The following is an 18,783-nucleotide window of genomic DNA, read 5'->3' on the forward strand; positions in this document are numbered from 1 at the left end:
TAGCCCTGAATAACTTTCACCTCTGAAAATCCCTCTCATCATATGATAGCTCACATATCATCTAGCTAAGACCTTTTCTGATTCACACCCACCTCCCTATACTAAAGCTATTTTTCTGTCAAAAAAATATACTAAGTGGTTTGTATATATTCTTTACACAAACACACACTTAAATGTACATATGTATATATAGATGATGACTGTGATGAATCATATGTGTATATTTGTATATACACAAATATATGTCTATGTATATATGTGTGTAAAGAATATATATAAAACCAATTCAATATTTTTGAGAGAGAGAGACACACACAGAAAGAGAGAGAGAGACAGAGACACAGACACAGAGACAGAGAGACAGAGACAGAGACTGAGACAGAGACACAGAGACAGAGATACAGAGACAGAGAGAGAAAGAGAGAGGGAGAGAGAGAAAGAGAGAGAGAGAGAGAGAGAGAGAGAGAGAGAGAGAGAGAGAGAGAGAGTTTTAGTATTAGGAGATGGGTATGAATCAGAAAAGGACTTAGGAAGAAATAAGTGCATGTATATATGCACTTAAGTATGTCTGCACATATGCACACACCAAATAAAATTAGAATGTAAACTCCTAAGTGTTTTTTGTTTTTTTGTTTTTTTTTTTGTAGCTCTGGCATCTTGAACAATGATAGGAACATTTCATTAATGTTTGGCATTAATCCTTAGAAAGTTGTGTGGATCATTAAGTGTTTAAATGAACTGCCCAAGTTCACTCAGCCAGTGAATTTCAGGGGCAGGACTGAAATATAGGCATTGCTTTATTGAAGACTGGCTTTCCATCCATTATGGCACATTTTCTTTCATGACAAATCTATTAGATGAAGATCACTTTCATGATTATAAATTGAACAGAATCAGCATGGAGTGCTGCAATCTATTTCAAGTCAAAGTTCTGTTCTGCTATGAACTATCTGCTTGACCTTAAAAGTCACTTTCATTATTTGGGCTTCAGATAACTGAGAATTTTAGAGCACATGATCTCCAAGGTGTTGTCTAGCTCTAAATGCTCTGACATTAGCAATTTTTTGCTTTAGATTTTGCATCTCTTTTCACTTTTGAACCCAAAGTCATCTTAATCTTCATATTTTTCAATAGCCCGTTAAAATGGAGAAAATTCTCTATTAATAATGAAGGCATTGTAGCTATTCAGCTGATATATAGAACAGTTCATATTGTTATCTATTTAACAGAAAAATTTACAACTTTAATGGTCATTTTGGGTGAGATCCAAGGATTAAGAATTTTGTGTAGTTGTCTGCTATTTGTATCATGATTTATACAAGTTGATTCACAAGATCTATTTGAAACAATTTTGAGTTACCTGCCACTATGTTCAGTGATTCTAAAAAAATGTTTTAGATCATTAGAGAGTTGATAATTCAGGGATAGGTAATAAACATAATTAATTAATGAACAATTAAAGCAAACTAAAGCAAAGTTTCAAAAAAGAGCTGAATTATGAAATAGTACCTTTACAACTTATCATAAAGTTGTTTTTTTTCCATCTTGAATCCTTTACTTAGGATTGATTAAAATGGTGTCTTTGGTATTTAAATTAGAACATGTCCAAACCCAGTGTCTAAAATGTCAAGTCTAAAAACTACTCATTTAATGTTACACATAGCACTGGCCATTTAGAATATCTTGGGTTTACTTTTTAAAAATGAAAGATATAAAGATTATGTCATCCTGGTAAATTGCCCAAATCACAAGCTTAGTAATGTACTCACAGCTACCTTGATTTCCCAGAAACTCTAATCAAATGTGGTAACTGTTCATTTCTTACATTAATTGTACCTTTTCATTCTCATTAAATAAACTTTCAGGTATCACATTTTGCTTCAGTAGTCCCAGAATAATGTTTCTCAATTACTACAGCAGGATGGATGAATGGATATCTTGGAATTTTTTTGTTTTGTTTTAGGTAGATAAATAGATAGATTTATACACACATACACACAAATATATCTATATCTACATATGAAATATTTGATGAATCTATGATCTCAATAGAGTAGATTCTTTAATGGAGTAGATAATAATCTATCCATGTTCCTCCATCCTGTGTCACTCTTTCCTACTCTTATATAAATTCTGTAATGGATCCTATCCTTACTCTACATATTGACATTATATGGATGATAATAAATTATGTAAGCTCTCTCTCTGTTATCTATAAACCAGTATCTGACACAAGATTGGTGCTTAAAAAATGATTACTAATCTGAGCTGATTATACCTACATGAATGGCTTATCTGTAAGGACATGTTGAAACCAGTCCAAACTGAATTTCAAAAGTCAATTTTTCAAGTTTTAATTTTAGTATTTACATCTCAGAAAATCAGTATTTGATTTGTTTATTTATTTTATTTTATTTTATATTTTGTTGATTATCTAGACTAAGAAAGTTATGGATATAATATTAATGATATTCAACTAAGCTTAAAAGTGTGTCATCCATGCATTCCCCCCCCCACAAAATCAGCTGTTAAACATTTACCAGAATATCACTTCTTAGAAGAACATATTTTTGTATGATTTTTCCTTTATATCTACAACTTCCATCCTACTCCCTTTTTTTTTCAGTATTGTTTCAATTGCTATTCCTTGATAAAAGTATTAAATAGTGGTAAGGAAACTATATCATAAAATCTATTGTATCAAATTATAAAATTTTTATCCAGAATCATATAAAAATCAAATAGTATATTGAATTAATTTGCTGAGCAAGAAAAATAAATACTATAAATCTTCTTCCACCAGAATTTTGAATTCTTCCCACACCTTTAAAGTATAATATACCAATTAAAATTAAATATCTGACAGAAAATCAGTTAGTAGCATAGGAACTTATTCTGGAAGGAGAGAAAGTAGAAAACAAATTTGTGAAATATGTAGCAATAAATCTCAAAAAAATGAACAAAATAAAAATTAGGGAAGAATCTAAGAATTGTCAAATATAATCTATAGTCAGTTCAATACCTATGGAATTTGATTTGCAGACTATGAAGTGTGCCATTCTTTCTTCCTACAATTTTAGTGTGGAATGTTGTACAGATTAAAACTATCTTGATTTGTGGTAAATCTTTCTGACTGCTCAATGTAATATTTTGAACATGCACATGGCTTTACAATTAAATCAATGTAGTCTGGAAGTTTGACTAATTTCAAAATATTCTGGAATGAAAGTTATTTTTAAGCTGAATAGTAGTTGAAATGAGTGTTGATTGAGAGCCTTTGGATTTGATTCAAATGAGGGATCAAAAATGTGGATTTTCAACTTGCCCTCTTCTTTCTATTCAATTGGAATGGCATTTCCAGCCAAACAGTTTCCAGAGAAATGGTAGATATTCTTGCATATAATCAAATAAATCAACTGTGTATTTTTCTTTCTTTCTTAGAAGTTCATTTGGGGTTTATAAGAAACAAAAGAGTGAATTATATAAGGTATCTGCCATTTAAATAAGATATATAGTTTCAACCTTTCATACATATCATATGTAGAACTATTTCCCCCCTTTTTTTCTATATGATTGTTAGAACAGTTCCTCACTTCCAGAAAGTCTTGAGATGTGAATTGACTTGTAATTAACTTGCAGAAAGGTGCAAGGGCTCATTTCAATAGCTGGGGTCTTTTCCCAGATAGTCCAGAAAGAGTGAGGATAAAATAACCTATTCTTAGTACTAAGATTTTTGATTCTTAATGATTTCAATATATTCTTGATAGCAATGTTTTTGCTTCTTTATAATGAATTAAATTCTTTCTTATTTTATGAATATAATAATGTAGATCTAGATCTGAAAGGGATCTAAGAGGACATCTACTCAAAACCTTTCATTTTACAGATGAGGAACCATCATGATATAGAGTGATTAAGTAACTTACCCAATAACACACAGGTAGTAAATAAAGGAATTAACCTTTGAACTCAGGTCCTCTGACTTTAAAAGGGAATGACAAAAATAGGACTCATAGTAACACAATTTATCATACATTGTTTCCTATAATCTTACGGATTAATTTGTATACTCTTAAAAATAGAAAAGGCTAATGCAGAACCATGTATATTATTGGACAACTAATAGAAATGAGTCCATATTATTTTAAATTGCAAATATACATAATGATCCTTTGGGATCTGAATACAGGAAACTTGCCTCTCAAAATCATCTTTGTCAAAAGAGCCAAGTTTGAGATCCAACTCTGCTGGAATATATGGGAGCCACCTGACAGTGGCTGCTGGAGATCCAACCCAGACCAGCAGAGTGGATCTCCTGTTGTGAGAGGATGATACAAGGAGGCTGAGAGGCAGTTGCTGTCCTCTGAGCTCTCTGACTCAGAGATTGTTGCATTGTCTGACCTCTCTCCTGTTCCCTCTGCCTCCAATTTATCTCATTCCCAGTCTACAACACCTGTGTCAGCAAATGTGCCCTGCAACTCCTTCAGATGCTATGATCCACAGCTGTGGAGGCTCTTGGAGAATTGACCTGCTCCTTAACAACTCCAAAGGTTCCTAGATATGTGTCCAAGAATAATCATATATTTCTTCAATTTCATCATCTGTAAAATAGATAGAACAATATTTTTGTTACTAGGCTTACAGAATAGTCACAAGGAAAATATGTGAATATCGGTTACCCTTTAGGTATTTTAGGATAATAAAAATGATTATAGGAATTAAAGTCAAGAGTGACCTAATGGGCAATAGAGAGATGCATTGTGGGAATTGACTCATGGAAACCCATTATAGATGAAGAATTGCATAGCAGTATTATAAAGGTTATAATCAGAAATATTTTTATATAGATTTGTATGTATACACACACATACAGATATGGTATTACCATAACAGAAAGTAAGCTAGTCACTTAGCCAAATCAAGGAATAACTGATGCAAATCCCTTGTACTTTACCAATATTCATGCAAGGTCAAAAGAGTGTGAAGAAAATTCGTGTCATGGTGAATTAACCTCTCCTTCCTTCAAATACATTTACAGATGCACACACACACACACACACACACACACCTGCACACATACACATGCACACAGATATACATTCCCTCATGGAGGATTATAATAAGATATGGACAAAGTTTCCCCAAGATGAGAGGGCAGGATTATTTTTTAATCTTCCTATATACATTGATTGGGGGAGTATACATACATATATGTTTACATAAATGTACTATATATATATATATATACACACACATGTATAAATGTATGTGTGGATGGATGGATAGATGGATGAAATCAATATGATCACAGACTCTTTGCAGAATTGAAATACAATTTATGGTAACAATAGTATAGTATTGATAGTAGTGATGGTAATAGTAATAGTAGTAATGATAGTTGCATGGTGTTGGTGGTAGTAGTTGTGGTAGTAGTAGTATTAGTAATGCTAACTTATTGTCTCCTCTCTTTCCTTCTTCTATTCTCAATACTACTTCTATGACTGCTATTACTCTCATAGAATTATTGTAAGACAATCACTATGTAAATATGAGTAATTATAATATTTAGGGACAGATATAGTTATTACAAAGGGCAGCGATTATAATACTAGAAACAATGAGTGGATGATATGACATACATGTTAGCTTTTACTGAGATACTAGAAATCCTAATTGATCAGATACTTTCTTGATACAGGTCTAGTACTTATTGGATGATGATGAAGAAGAAGGAGGAGGAGGAAGAAAAGGATGATGATGACAAAGATGAGGAGGATGACGAGGAGGAGAACAAGAACAAGAAGAACAAGAATAAGAATAAGAACAAGAACAAAAAAGAAGAACAAGAACAGGAAGAACAAGAAGAAGAAAAGTACAAGAACAAGAAGAAAAAGAAGAACAAAAAGAAAAAAAGGTCAGTGATGTTACATGTCATTTTCAAGAAAAGCAACATAGCAAGATAACACCATAATTAGAGTGATATTTCCAAAAATATGCCAATTTGTGTCTTAATTCATGAAAATATCTCTTGGAAATTCAATCATGCCAATACCCTATTTAATTTGTTAATGAAAATGGAAAAGATCATCAGAACCCTTTTACAAAGAAAGACAAAGAAAATATAGTCAATCCTAATTCTTTATTCATTATATTGCCAATTCAAGATCTAACTGAAGTCATGACGAGAATGGAACTAGATAATAAACTGAGTAAGTACAAACATAACTTTAACTAGGCTCTATATGAAATAAGAAACAAAAAGTGAGATTTGGGTGCAAGTCCTTCTTTGCACAATTTCCTTGGAAAAGATACCCATGATAATCCCTGAACATGAAATACAGAATTGGAAAAAAAATTAGATAAATAAATATCATTTCTATAGATTTATACAGATAATCATCTTTACTTTGTAATCTCCTTGAAGTTATCCCAAAATGTCTGTTCATGAAGTAAAGACTCAGTTGAAATGAACTGAAATTGAGTTAAAGTCAAATTCAGAATTGTTACCCAAAAAAGGTCAGCATTTTAGAAATATGCAAGAACTTAGCTAGTTTAAATTATAATTAAAGATCCTTACACTATGTCTGACACATTATTATCCATGCTTAATGACTACTAATGAATGAAAGCCTACTAATCTTCCAGGAAAGAAAATATACAAATTCAGCTCCTTCAACCAATCCAAAGATATGGCATGATTTCAAGTTTCTTCATCATCCTGGATGGTTTTATCCAGATTCTCTCTAGTTTATTAATGGCCTTCATTAAAATGTATAAGTCAGAACCAAGTGGAATTATACAGATGTAGTCTGATTGGGACATACTACTATAGTTCAAATTGTTTCATCCTGCACATTTGGCCTTTTGAATATAGCCTAACATAGTTAATTTTCTTAGTGTCCATATCACATTCTTGAGTTCAGAAAAACCCCAAACTCTTTTTTATAATAAATATGTCTCTTGTAATACCTAGCCTCTTATTTGTAGTGTTCTTTTTTTTGTCATGTAAAATATTATACCTATCTCCATTGAATTTCATTTTATTAGATTCATCCCAACAGTCTAAACACTGAAGCTTATTCTTAATCCTGATTCTGTCATATAATTGGATTATTTATCCATTCTTGTTTTTGTTAATTTGCAAATTTGTATGCATGCTTTTTGTGACTCTTAAGTCACTAATAAATATGATTCCTGTAAACTAACAAAAAAGAATCTTTTGATAAAATGAGATTAGTATGTAAAACACTTTTGTTTATATTTAGTACTATACAAATACCAATTTTTTAATTTTGTTATCATTGAGATTATTATTATTCTTGTCCTAAGCATTATAATATCTCTTTTGAAAAATATACTGGTTAGAGAACAGATCTATATAACTACATTTGTGAAAGGATAAACCTGCTTAAGGAAGTTACTGATAAACATTGGAAAATGTTCAAAGGCTATAACAAACAAATCAGACTTAATTAAGGTTAGGTATGCTTTGACTTTTTACACTGTAATTCATGATTTGCAAAAGAGATTGTATGATCTTTAAATGCTACTGTAAGCTAACTTCCTTCTTTACGTTACAGTTGGGCCAGGAGAAATAATAGGCACTCACTGTGGATATAGGTGTAAATAGAAAACAGTGACCCAGACAATCCTGTTTCTGTCCAGTTTTCTTGATTGTTAAAATAGAAAGCAGCATTTAAGAACAGCTATAAAACAGGTCATGCTTTCCTTAAAACAGGAAACCATGTTATCTTTTAGTAGCAAAAAAAAAAAAAAAAAAAGTCTATTTAAATTTAGAAAATTAAATTCATGTTTCCATTGTGAATCAGAATAAACTTGACATTCATTTAAATATATATATATATATTCACAAATACACATGTGTGTGCACACATACACATACACATATAAAATGATAGTCTCCAAAACATCCATGGCTTCATGTACTTTGGTTTGTTAAAAAAAAAAAAAAAAAAAAAAAAAAAAGTAAAAATGTACTCTACCCCTCAGAAGTTTAGAACTAGAGCCAAAAAAATAACCATTGAAAGAATAACTTCCACCGGCATAGCACTTCATATTTTTCAGAGCATATTCACATACAAGAGACTGCCTTGGATCTGTGGTTCATGGTTTCAAAAATTTATAGGCTCTGCCAATGCACACTCTTTTCTCAATGAGATTGTTTTTACAGGATTGGTTGCAAAGGTGAGGAAGGGGGGGATGGATAATGTGCGTGAATTTTATGTCCTGCTGAGAAGGGAGCAGCTAGTCAGAAATAGTAAAGGAGGGCCGTGAAAGCTCCCTTGCTCAAAAATTAAACCCCTCAGGAATTCCACCAATTAGAGGCTCATTTGGGTTAGCAAACCCCACTCTAAAACTGCAAATACTCTCTGGTGTCCTCAGCTGCTAAAGTTGCCCATGGTGGTGGTGGATGCTGTCCAGCTGCCAGTAGATTTAGAAAATGGTAGTCTCACACTATCAGGCATGAAATCATGCAGTCAATGCTAGAAAACTCTAAGTGCAACAACTTGAGTCTTTATTTTTTTTAATCAAATTTGTACTCTGTTTCTTACAGAAATATCAGCATCCTGACCCTAGATAAGTCTCTTTGTTTATAACTTGTACTCTGCTCTTGGTTTTTCCTAGATTGGAAACTGCTTTTGCTTTGGACACTGCTTTCTTTCTCCATACTTTGTATCGATGTTACACATTTCAGAATGTGCATACTTCTATTCCTGGACCATGTTTGATTCGACTTTGTACCTTATATAAGGATGCTTCAATCTGTAACATGGAATTGACTTAAGTTCATCAGCTATCAGACCACCTTAGGGTTAACAGTAGTCATCGTAACATTTTGAACATTACTTTAATAAAGAAATCAGATAAATACCAATTTGCTCTGAAGGAATGACACTTGTTCTGATTGGAATAGAATGGGGAAGAATAATTTTATGGCATTGGACACTTGGAAGAGAGGACGAAAGCAGGATGTTTTTTATCTTTGTTCCTATTGTTTTAAATAATATCTGGAACATTGTGGGTGGTAAAGTTATGAATGTTTCCTTATTTTTATTGTGGTAAGATTTGAGAATCAGAATTCAACTTTAGACTACCTGGTATCTGAGTAGCAGAATAGAGGTAAAATAAGTAGAAGGGCTGAGAAATGAAATGAAAGGGCACCAGAAATTTTGCCTGTATTGCTGGTGACAATTAGAATTTTGTAATCTCCTGCATTAAGATACAACTAGTTTGAAAATCAACTACTAACTTAGTATAGTCTACCCTGCCTAGTATACTTAAGCCTTCCCAAGACTTAAATCAACAGTCATCAAGAATCTCAGAAGTGGAATGGATCTTAGAATTATACCAATTTCTATATAAATGAAAGGATCATTTCTATATCCTCAACCTATAATCATTCAAACTCTGTTCAAACTCTAAGTTCATAAGACATTTCATTCAATTTTTTGCATATAACTAATAATTATTATATTGTTTAAATGAGTTATCCAAAAATTTAAAAGCTATTTATAATGTCAGGAATGAATATTTCTCTCTTATAATTCATAATTAATCATTGTACTAAGGGAAAGATTTTCCCCCTTTTTAACTTCCTCATCCAAATTTCAACCACTTTGGGCAATCTCCCTTAAAGATTTACTCAGATCAAAATCTAATCAGACAGTAAAAGAAATTCTAAGTTTAGACTAATGCCCGTATTCCTGCTCACTGTGTTGATTCTCCCTATTAATAAGATAGGTGATATAGAAATTTATATCTTTTTGACCCATATTTGAATGACTTAAGAACTTGTGCCCCAAATTTGCTAACTTCTTGCTAATTGACTAACAAATCAAATGTTATTAGAATCCCTCTGGAATACCTCCTCTTCAAAGGACATATAATTTGTGATCCCATAGCCGTTAGAAGTATTTGGTATGAGAAAGATGGTCAAATTGATGGGGGGGAACCCTGAAACTGTCCTCTGACTTTGGGGAGAACACTTGAGAATCTCTCCTTGAAACTTTCCTCTGGGAGAAACCCACACCAGGGAATCAAGATAAAGTGATTTTATTCTGTTATCTTGGTGGGACTAGTTGAATCTAGGACTACTCCCTACTTTGCTCAAACTTAAGTGGTCTCATTTATCTGGAGATCTAGATTTCTATCTGCCCCTATTGAACTGAAAATTGGCTCAGGACCACTCCCAGTAAGTGGTCTCATCTAAGCCTGAGGGCAATGACAGCACTGAGGGAATCTCATTCCATTGAAACTTCTATCTCAGATTTCTTATTAAAATGGCAATTTTAAACTCATTTCTTTGCAGAAGGTCTGCAAAGAATCTGTTCTGCTCTGCTTCTAGGATCTTGCCCGCTAAGAAGGCATTCCTTTCCCATTTCCCTAATAGGACCTGGCAGAGGCTCAAAGCAGAACCATGACAAACCAAGGGACCTTTCCTTGGCATGGTTGTCTGTGAGAACCCCCTGCCTGCTGAGAAGACACTCTTTTCTCAGTGTTAACCCCTCTTTATCTCTCTGCCTGGATTCCTCTGCTAGACTTCTCTGTTGGGACCTTGCCACTGAGGAAGTCAGCTTTCTAGCAAAAGCTGACTTCTCAGTCCCAATAAACTTCTTTTTGCCAGTCTAACTTCTCAGGTTCATAAATTCTTTTAAGAAGGACCTGTGCTGACCAGAAGGGGTTCCCACAACTCTCTTCCCTGCACCAAACCTCATCAAAATGACCATCCTTTTATTAATAACCATCAGGCATTATTAATAAAATCATTAAATTATTCAGACACTGTGTCTCTTGACCTTTTTTAATCATCACAATGTTGAACAAAAATCTGAAAATCTTTCATTTCCACTCATGAGCCCTAATTTTGGTCTTGATGTTTATACACAATAAGTTTTTCATGTTGATAACATTCTCACATATTGGAAAATGATCATGTTGTTCCCAAAAGTCTTCTTTTCTCCAAGTATTCCTTCACTCATTTTTAATTTGATATGTTTATTTTATATTTCTTAACTTACTGGTAATGTGCTTCTGACTGCTTAAAAAGACGGATTTCCTAAAATCCCTCTAAGGTTTGTCATTCAGAAACATGTAAAACATGCCAGTTGTGGTCTGGCCAATGCAAAAGAATTATTCCCTTAATTATCTAAGAAAACTATATTTCCCCCAAAACAACCAAAATTCTACAATTAATCTAGGAAAACTGTATTTCTCCCAAAATAACCAAAATTGTACCAAACTTACCATTTTTGTAGAGGTACCACATTATTCCCGTTTCCCTAATTAAAACTTGTATTATTGTCACTTTATCTTACTCCCCTCATATACCCAATTATTGCCAAATATTATTAAATTATTAAAACTTGTATTATTGTCACTTTATCTTACTTCCCCTCATATACCCAATTATTGCCAACAATTGCCAAATTATGTCTGTGAAACCACAACATATTATCACTTCCTTCTACTAATTTTGCCATCATCTTTGCTCAGACTTTCTCCACCTTGGCTTCTAATCCCACTCTCCCAGCCTCAAGTTTCTCCCCATTTCAATTAATCCTTCATGTTGCTGCCAAGGAAATTTTCTCTAACTGCAGATATACCGTGTTACTTCTATAATCATTAAATTATCATACCTTTCTATTATTGTGACATAATATATCAAATCCCATTTACTTTTAGGAGTCTTTACAATTTGACCTGATCTTATCTTTTCTAGCCTCAATATAAATTTTAAAAATGTATATTGTATATCAAATACAAAATATTTGTATTTGATTGGCCTCTCTTCATTTTTTTTGCATGATACATTTACTCTCCCATGTGCCTTTGATCTAAATAACCTGAAGCCTGAATTGAATTCTCTCCTCACCATCATCTCAGAGAATTAGTAACTTATTTTAAGATACAACTCAAAAGCCATCTTTTATATGAAGCTTTTTTTTATCCTAAAACTACAAAGGCCCTCCCTCCCTAAATGCCTTATATTTAAATGGTTGAGATTCCTTGTATTTGTTCTTTTTTATATTTGTTCTGAATCTATGTAAATCTATATACAAATATTGTCTCCCATAATGGAATATAAACTTCTTAAGAATAAGTCTTTCTTTCTTCCTTCCTTCTTTCCCTCCCTCGCTCTCTCCCTCCTTCCTTTCTTTCCTTTCTTTCTCCCCTCTCTCCTTTTATCCCTCCCTCCCTTCTTCCCTTCCTCTCTCTCTCTTCTTCCCTCCCTCTCTTTCTCCTTCCCTCCCTCATTCCTTCCTCTCTCCCTTACTTTCTTCCTTTTTCCCTCCCTCCCTCCCTTTCTCCCTGCCTCCCTCACTCACTTCCTTCTCTCCCTCCCTTCCTTCCTTCCTTCCTTTCCCTTTCTTTTTCTTTCTTTCTATTTTTATACTTCAGTTCCTAGTATAGTGCCTGATACATAAAAAATTAATGTACCTGGGATCTTTCATTGACAGAGGAAACTTTTGGTGAGAAAAATCTTTTTTTTCAAATTAGAGTAGCACATTCTCATCAACTGACTCTTAGAAAAGTATCAAGAGCATTGACCTACTATACTATGCTGCTAGGCACATAATAGTTCTTAATAAATTTTTGATGGTGGATTAATATTATTTCTAAAATTTCAATTTATTGATATTAATATTTCTATTAATTCAACTTCACATTCAATTATATGTTTCAATAGCTGCATTACATTTGCAGAATAGTATTTTGTTTAGGTTGAGGATAATTAAAATCCTTAGTTCTCTCTTATGTAAAAATAATTTTAACTTAAATTGAGAACTTACCTTTTATATATAAGATATGGTGTGTGTATATACATGTGTGTGTGATTTTTTTTTTTTTTTTGGCTACCCTTCTAGCTTATGTAGATCCCTTATGTAGGATCTACATAATTTTTTTTTCATTCAACTCATTTGTCATCCCTCCTATTTTTGTGTTACCTATAAATCTGAAAGGCATGAAATATTTTGTCATTGTCTAGAAAAACTTATAAAATTTCTTTATAAAAATGGGGCACTATAATGTGCCCTGAGCCCTGAGATGAACTAAGTAACAATGATTTGTTAATCAACCCACCTTAAACAACAAACATTTATTAAGCACTTATTGTGTGTCATCTAGTATGCTAGGTTCCAGGGATGTAAGCACATAGCACTTGTCCTAAGAAATATATATTCTAGAGTTCGGTGGTAATACTACTTGAGATATATAAGCTCACTCAATTGTGATAAATTCTAGCCTGAATTTCTCTTTTTTTTGTAGTAAGTTCATTTTTAATACACATTGCTTTATAAATCATGATGAAAGAGAAAAAACAGAGCAAAAGGGAAAAATCATGAAGCCCACATTTCTCAGTCTTGTCCAGAAGAATATGACGAAAGATGTTCAGTATTAAATATCTTGTTGTAATCAAAATATTCTATCTATGGCAGCCTACTCATCTCCCATTATGATAATTCTGCCAAAAATGATTTTCCATTTGACATTAATTTTTGTTTCTCAAAAGCCCATATAGTGACTCATTTCGATAACTGCTTCCTTTCCCAGGTGCTCATAAACCATCTATTTAATGACTCATTTTGGAAATTTTCTGCAGATTGACATTAAGCTTACCCATAATTTCTAAAATATATTCATTTTGAAAATCAGGATATTTTCCAGGCTTCTATCTTTGACTATGATTCCATTCAACATTATTTTTTAAAATAAGTTTTTGTTGACTTCTTTCATCATAATAGTTTTTCTGGGGGGAGAGGAAGGGGGACCAAAACAACAAGCCCATGCTCCTGCACTAAAGGCCACATACAGAAAGAAAGTAGTTCAATATTATTTCTTAAAGATCATTTATCACCATCATATTCCTTTCAGTTTACCAGTAGATAGATGTATAAAAAAGACAGACAGATAATACATAGCATATGTATATAATATATTACTTATATGTTACATTTATGTACATATTTATATGTATATGTGTATAACAGATTATATTATATACATTGCACAGATTGTTTACATGTTTTCATGTTGTGAATGAAGCAGCCAGGTGGTGAGGTTTATAAAGTATTACACATATAGCCAGGAAGACCTGAAGTTAAATCCAGCCCCACATACTTACTATGTGATTCTATATTATTCTCTCTCTGTGTTAATATAAGTTAAGTAATTAAATCTGCCTGAGTTTCCTTATCTGTAGAATGATCTATTAACAGCATCTACTTCCTGGGATTGTCATAAGGATAAAATGAGATATTTTAAAAGTGTATTGCAAACCTGACAAAGCTATATAAATGTAATGATGATGATGATAATGATGATGATGATGATGTGTGATGTAATGGTATGTTATTTGGTATTATTCTTTACTCCTTTTAGATTGTGAGCTCTTTCAGAACAGAAGCTTTGTTATTGTTGTTTTTCTTTTTTTCTCCTTTTCTTTATAGCTTCAGCACTAAGCACTGCTTCTAGTATAGAGTAATCTTTTAAAAGCTTGTTGACATTAGTGAGGTGATTCAGGCCAATTTCAATAGACTTGTGATGGAGAGCCATCTGTATCCATAGATAATATGGATCACAACATATTATTTTCACCTTTTTTGTTGTGGTTTGCTTGATTTTTTTCTTTCTTTTTTTCTTTTTAATCTGATTTTTCTTGTGCAGCATGATAAATGTGGAAATATGTATAGAAGCATTGCACATCTTTAACATATATTGGATTACTTCCTCTCTAGGAGAGGGGATGGGGGAAGGAAAGAATGGGGGAAGGGAGAGAGAAAAATTAGGAACACAGGGTTTTGCAAGGGTAATGTTGAAAACTATTTTTGCATGTATCTTGAAAATAAAAAGCTATTTTTTTTAAGTTCTAAATTTCAGGGAAAAAAATAAAATAAAAACTTGTTGACTTGATAAATTTTATAAAGTACATCCAGGGATGGAGATTTTTTTGAAGTGGATAAATGTTTTCTTACCATCTTTTCTCCTCTAATATCAAATCAGAGTTAAAAGATTCTTTAGAGATCATCTGGTCAAATCCATACCTGCATAACAATTCTTTCTTTAATATCCAAACAAGTGGTCACACATTTAGTTCTTCAAGAATTCATGTAAGATGGAACTTATTGATTCTCAAGGAATAATTCCATTCAACTTTTTGGTATTCCTATTAAGAAATTTGATTTCTTTTTCTTTGCATTTATTTTGAGTCTGCATTCTTTAAGCTTTTGAGATGGACACAAAGAGATTTTTTTTTGATTGCTTGTCCAAGAAAACCACACAGCAAAGTATGAGTTTCTTGAAGATGTAATTTTCAATGAAAAAATTTTGCCTAAGAAATCAAGGGCAGTGAGTAGATTGAAGACACCATCTAATGAAAGAATAATTCAATGACCAGGAAAATTCTGATCCACCAGTATTCTAAGAAATAGCACCAAAGGAGTAAAGAAATATTAGTCAGATATGTCTTTTGTCTATATTAAATGCTGAGAAGCCTGACCAAGTGGTCTGAGGACTGGAAAGAATATGACTGAACAATTAAAGGCTCTCTTTTGGAGTCAAGGCCAATGGAGGAATTTTTCCATTTCTTCCATCACATACAATTTTTTTTCTGGGTAATGTCAGCGCTCTTCAGAGACATTAATTGCCTGCTGCCAAAATAAACAATCAGTGTAAGCCCATTAGAAGAATAGCAGAAGGTGGAGAATAGGTCCATTGCTAATTTGTACAGAGGGGCTATGATGACAAAATATGTTAGATGTGGAATTTTATGATTCCTCTAATTAAATAAAAGGTAGATACTTCTATACCATTAAGAAGGTTCATCAAAATTATGTGACACTTAGCCCGTTTCTAGTAAAGTAGGCTACTTAAAGTATCTCAAAACCAGCAGTTTGCCTATATAATCATGTTTCTTATTGCCAAAGGAGATTTGCCCGGTTAAGAAAGACTACTTTTGGACATATTTCTGACTGAGCCCTCTGACTCTTTCTTATTCTTTCTTAATTTCAGAATCACCCAGTGTGGTGATATGGGAGCCACTTGTCAGCAGCTGCTGGAGGTCTAACTCAGATCTGTAGAATGGATCTCTTCATGTGAGAGGATGATGATGATACAAGGAGACTGAGAGGCAGTTGTGTTGTCTGACCTCCCTCCTCTTTCCTCTTGCCTCCAATTTATTTCACTCCCAATCCACAAGGAACATCTGTGTCAAAGGCTGCTTTGCAACTCCTTCAAGTGTTATGATCCACAACTGCGGAGGCTCTCAGAGAACTGGCCTGCCCCTTCACTTAGGCATAGTCCTTAACCCAGGCCTTGAAATACTTATACAAGAAGAAACAGCTCCAGCCCCCTCAATAGTCAAGTCTCCTTTTCTCTGTAGTCATTCAGATAACTCCTTTTCAGAAATGGTTTGGAGGAACAAACAAGATGTTGCATTGCTGAGAATTGTTTTAGTGTTAGTTATCATTGAATAACAATGATGAATATGTATTTACCTAGAAGGAATGAGTCCCAGGAGCTGACTTAGTGGCAATGCAGAGTATCTTCCAAAAAAATTTAAAAAATAATAAAAAGGTGAAAAATAGGCTTTATTCAATTCCTATGAAAGAAGATAGCAGAAGACTGTAGAGCAGCACTTTCTCAATGAGATTCTTAAGGAGGATGTATTAAAAACAAAGCTGTGTCAGAAGTGTCACCTGTGTTACAGTCCTGATATTATTGGTACTGCTCTTGCTCATTATCACTGCAAATATATGGTATCTCCACCACATAGACCAGGCACCCAAAACTTAGTGCCTCTGAAGTGAAGAAGAATGTAAGATATCTGATATTTTGTTTTCTTTTCTTCCATATCTGGTAACAATTGAAGAGGGCCATTTGTGGAGGGTGGAGGAGAGGGTGAGAAAAGCATGAATTTATTTTTAGTTTTATATTTTCCCTTTGAAGTTTCAGACTCCCCACATTCTAGAGATAAGGTCAATCATTAGACAAATTAGGCTAATAAATGCTACATATACTATATATATTAAAGGCTAACAAAGACCAAAAGGCTAATAAATAATTGGGCTAATAAATGGACAAGGGTCATCCAGAGAAACTCTTTAAGACCTTGCCAACAAGGGGTGGAGAATATCATCAGAGCAGTACCTTCCAAAGTCTGCCCCTATTATCACTAGATAGATTATACTAGTTCTTTTATTAAGTAGAAATTTGATTTAGTCAAGCTTCTAAGGGTCAAGTCACTTAACTATTAATGCAATTTTCTAGTGTCCTCCAATGATGTTGACATGATTGCCTATTCATTGGGGCATAAAAGACTATCCACTTACAGTAAAACCCTTCTTGAGATAGTATTGAGGGCAGGTTTTGTGAGAGAATTCAAAGTCTCAGTCTGCAAATGAGGTTTGGCAAAATGGATTTATTTTCTTTAAGCAGATCTCTCAGTGGGCCACTTCCTGATCAGGAAGATAGCAAAGTTTGGGATACAGAGTCTTGATATTTATTTAGCCTTCTATGGTTTGGGGTTAGAGAGTGATTAGGGGCTAATTTCCAAATCACTAAGTGTGGTGATTGTTTCCCAGATCAAAGTGATTCCCAGATCAATTGGAGGAGGGAGTTTTCCATGGGAACCAGGTAGGAAGGTGGGGAAGGGTTGAGATTCAGGTGAAAATCATTTTTAGGAATTTCCCCAGGTCAGGTAGCCCACCCTTCACAAAGATCAGGGGTACAGAGTCCTATTACATCAATAGGATATCTCAAAGCTACATATTACCCCAGCCTTCTTTCAAGATATACTTCTCTGCTGACATATATATTTCCATATGAAAATGAAGACAATTGAATCTATTCTAATTAAAAGCTTTATCTTTGCTATGCATCTTATCTATGCTATGGCTTCTTTGTTTGGCTGCTAGTGATTGTATCATTTCATTCCAATACTGGCCCTAAACTACTAGGATACTAAGGTAAGAAGGGGTTAGTACCTAAGTTTAGGCTGTGACTGAGTATTTATAAAAGGTTAAAGGTTAAGATGTGGAGGTAGAAATCGAAAAATTAGCAACTGGATGGTTATATGAAGTAAGGAAGGGTTCAGAATAAAAGGAAGGGGGAACTCTGAGGTTCTGAACCTAGGTGACTGAAAAAAATAGGTGATGATTTGTGGAGATAAGGGAATATTAGTAGAAAGATGGGTTTGGGAAAGATTAAGTTTTTGACAAGTTGAGTTTGAGATGTCTCCACGATATTTAGTTTGAAATATTGATAAAAAAAACAGTTGGTGATAAAAGACTGAAACTCAAAGAAGAAATTGGAGTTCTATGAAATGTTTGCCTAGAAATGATAATTTAACCCATGGGAGCTAATAAAGTCACCAAGAAGAAAGCGAATGCAGAGAAAAAAGAAAAGAAATACCAGAACAGAATGACCAAAGATAGGGAACATGATATTAATGAAAAGTTAGCAAAGGAAACTGAAAAGAACTGGTCAAATAGGTAGAAGGAGAACCAGGAGAGAGTAGTCATAAAAACCATTATGAAAGAGACTATCCAGGACATGAGGCAAGTCAACAGTATCAAATGAAGCAAAGAAATTGATAAAAATGAGGACTGAGAAAAGATCATTGGATTTGTCAGTTAAAATATAATTGTTATGTGAAGAGAATAGCAAATATAGCAAAATTTCTATTGATGTGGTCAAAAGTCATGCAGAAGATGATAAGTAGAAGTGGAAGTGGAAGAAAAAGAGTGAAGGAAAAGAGTAATC

Source organism: Sarcophilus harrisii, chromosome 3 (assembly GCF_902635505.1).
Source record: "Sarcophilus harrisii chromosome 3, mSarHar1.11, whole genome shotgun sequence".
NCBI lineage: Eukaryota > Metazoa > Chordata > Mammalia > Dasyuromorphia > Dasyuridae > Sarcophilus > Sarcophilus harrisii.